Here is a 3,905-nt window from a genome sequence, read left to right as displayed (position 1 = left end):
GGGGATCTGCGACCAGTTTGTTGTACCACCCAACTTTAGAGATCATTTCTTTTCATTTGTGTATATACCAGGGGTCTTCAATGCATGGCCTGCGATCCACTTGTGCCCCCTGAAGCTCCTTGATAGCATGCGTGTACTGTAGTTCAGAGCCCACAGGTCTCATTAGAATACCTAATGTGATGGATGCTGTGTCAGCAGTTGAAGGCACCTGGTGTATACAGTACCAATACATTCAAACGATAATCGTTTGTGTATACTAGTTTCCCCGAATAAGTTATGTCAATACAGTGGAAACTTGTTTATACGACGTTCAAGAGGCGGTATAGATACGTCAAAATGTCGTATAAGTGGCATAACTGAGACAGCTTTAGAAAAAAAAACTCAAAACTCAGCTTCCCCACCCCCCAACATATAAAAAATATCCATTGAATTTATTTGAAAATATTCAGATAAATTGTGCTTCATTGGATCTTGCATTTTTGCTGTCTACAGCTTATATGCTGAATCTGTGGACCTCAGTCTAATATGGTTTGATTCACATGGCCATCTTAACGCATGGGTCCACCCATGCACCTCAAGAGAAGAAGGGCCTCAGAAAAACGAAAAGTAATTGAATTTTTCGAGAATTTTCCAGATAGGGCCTCAGAAAAATCACTTAGCATGGGGGCCCATGATGTTCTTACGACGGCCCTGCTGATTCAAACCTAATTTTGTAAAAATTAACTAGGCGACACATTTCAAGATCGCGTAAGTGACCCAGAGTAGATTTTTAAATCACCGTTGCACAGTTCCACAGCACCAAAGTGATTTGTGCGGCTGTTCCATATAACTTGAGTAACACTTGTTCAAATCGATGATGTGGCCCGCACTCTCCTATACGTTGAACATCTTTGGTCTACATAAATGGGACACATTTGATGGTTATAAATGACATTTTATTTTTTAAAGAGTCGAAGTGAAAACGTTAAATAATTGAGCTTGTGTGTGTTGAACAAATGAATTATTTTAACATTAAAATATGTATAGGAACCCTTTGCGACTTAACACTAGAACCGCGGCACTTTCGGTATATATCTAGAACCGTGGACTGGGTCAAATTGACTTAAACTGTGAAAGAACAGTGTTTCATAGCGAAAACAAGAATTTATTTCGGTTTCTGGGTTTTTCGTTACTCTTATTCAATGTTTAATTGCGTATTCATAATGGAAAATTATGTGTTTATGAATATATAATGGGCTTAAAGTTTTTCAAAATTAGCTAAAAAATGATGTAATTCAGTAAAAATAAGATTTAGTATACATTTACTCTCTTCAGTCCAAAAACACTTTTTAGTAATCCCATAATGCAACAAAGATGTAAAATAAGCGTATCAAATTGAATATGAAAAAGTCTATAATATGATTCGGTCAAAATAAGTATTGATTTCTTGCTGATAAGTGAAATTTATGATGAGCAGTTTGGAGCAATTTGTTTTTTTTTCATTATTCTTGCACATTCGTCGCATGTTGAAGTTACACAATCTATACAAAAATTAACAGTTTTGTTTCCACATTTTTGTGTTACCTGACAGACTGGTTTATTTTTATTTATTACTATTATTATTTTGATCTCTCACCAACAGTTACATGATCAAGAGCACACTAACGTTTTCTTTTGCGCTCAATACGATTTTAGAGGAACTGCTTTCAAAAAATAGTTCTGGCCTTCTGTACTGCCAAAATCCAGGAATATTTTTATAGTGAGATCCAGGATGTTGTAGTAAACGCCTGTGATGCCACCTTCACCAAATATTTTCTGGGCATTTGAACGCAACAACTATGATCATTACACTTTGTTGAATTGTAGTGTGAAATATTTTCTGTGTGTGTGGAAGCTTTTTGTGGCTACTACTGCCAGATGAAACGTGCTGAGTAATGAAAAACTTGTATCGTTCTTTCCTCGATAAATTGTCATTGTTGCATCATTGTTCTATACAACTGTAGTTTCACTATCTTTATTGCATCAGATAATATTGGTCTTCGATTTCGTCTCACCGTCTCTACTAAGCTCGTGTTTGTTTACTTTTTGCATTTGAGCCACCTTCAGTGTAGTAAAAAAGATGTAGGTTGAGGCATTTCTGCCCTTGTTCTCAAATGGCTTGATCAGTTGCATCACTATGTGCTCTGAAACAGAGATTCGTTGGACGCTGATACTTCCCAAGGTTTGGAAATCCATTCGAAACCTATTTGGTGCAGGCCAGAATTTTATTCTTTTTCTGTGACATCGTTTGCCTACAGAAATTTCAACTACACGTTTTTTTTTAGAGTTAAGCTTTTACACTCCCAAAATCTTATTGAGTCCCGTCAGAATTCCAGGTATTCAAGTTTACAAAGGAAAAAAAATATTTAGCTTTACTTGCCATTCCTCCATTGAAAAAAGATAATCTGCTCTGACAATGAATCGACCTTGACAGACCATTCTTCATTTACAAATTTTAGAAAGGGTAACCACTTCGAAGAAAATTCTACACCCCTTTTTTCCTATGGAATAGTACGTTGGGTCAAAATGACCTAAACCGCAGTTCTAGTGATTATAGTTCTGAAACACGAAATGTGAAGATAATAAAATTTTTGCAAATTAATATTCATGTATCATGAAAAGTCAAATTTTTTTTAACAGCTGCACCGAAGTTTTCGAGATAAATGAAAACTAAGTTTGATTTGGATCAAATTGACCCACTCCGCGGTTCTAGTGTTAAGCTAAACGTTGTATGAATGTGGAAGTTGTATAACTGAAAGACTTATAAACGAGATTCTACTGTAGTTTGTTATATGGCGATTGAGATGTAACTCATCTGGCTAACGTCTGTATTACGCTTGATTGAATGCAAATTGATTGACAGTGTTAGAAGAATAATTCAGTTCTGCCATTTTTAATATATCTTTTCAATGTTGCTAACACTTGTCGTGAACCGTAGTCCTATGTTCTGAAATTCCACAAGTAACGATTACTGGTGAATCTTCAGTGGTTCCAATAGTCCCGCTATGGACAGTTTCTAACTTGGGGGATTTGAAGAGGGGGGAAATCTATTGATGATTCACATGTATCATCAATATGGCCAAAAGTCACCAGACATCACCTTTTGATATTAGTGTCCATGTTTGTTGTATAAGCGCTTTGGTTGATTGAAAACAGATGTTTGAGGCAACATGTGATTGTGTGTGTGAATTAATCGTGCATTCTCTAAGATTTCCCAATCTAGTGTCTCATTGAGTGCAAACGTCACAAGCCATATTTCCAATATACTCAATATATTTACTGATTGGGGCGGGAAATAACCATAAGGCTAATATCACAGACTAAAAGTTTTATAAAACTGGAAAAATGCAACCAATATGAGCATATTGGTTACATTCGCTGGAACGTAAACCAATAGGCTTTTTTACTCGAGTTTTCTGAAAGATGTTTTATCAAACTTTTATAGTGTAATCGCGGCCTCAGACATTTTCTGTCAAGGACTACAAAGTACTTCCGTTGCTGCCACATCGTTCTTCAACTGGGATCTGGAAATTTGGTCTCGAACATTTTGCCTTGACACGTTTAGCATGCCCTGACCGCATGAGTGACCAAGTGAATGACGGTCACTCAACTCATACGGTCAGTGCAGGCAAAATGTCTGGGGGTAAATGTCCAACTCGATCACTTGGGAAGTTGGTCACTCATACTGTCAGAGCAAGCAAAATGTGCTGGACGGTTTTTCCGCCTGTTGAAGATGCTTAGCGCTGTGTGGATCCGGTTTAACGTTACACGTGTGACGTCATGGGGGGAGGGGGCATTTAATAGACTTTTTGCGGGTAAACTTTTTTAAACAGTTTACCCCAAAAAAAGCAGCCAAATGAGATTTGGCTCACTTTTTTGCTACACGA

The sequence above is a fragment of the Pholcus phalangioides genome, unplaced genomic scaffold, assembly GCF_987345545.1.
Source record: "Pholcus phalangioides strain wild (caught in Gottingen) unplaced genomic scaffold, Ppha-v1.0 ptg000020l_1, whole genome shotgun sequence".
Taxonomy (NCBI): domain Eukaryota; kingdom Metazoa; phylum Arthropoda; class Arachnida; order Araneae; family Pholcidae; genus Pholcus; species Pholcus phalangioides.
This window is presented reverse-complemented; position numbering follows the sequence as displayed.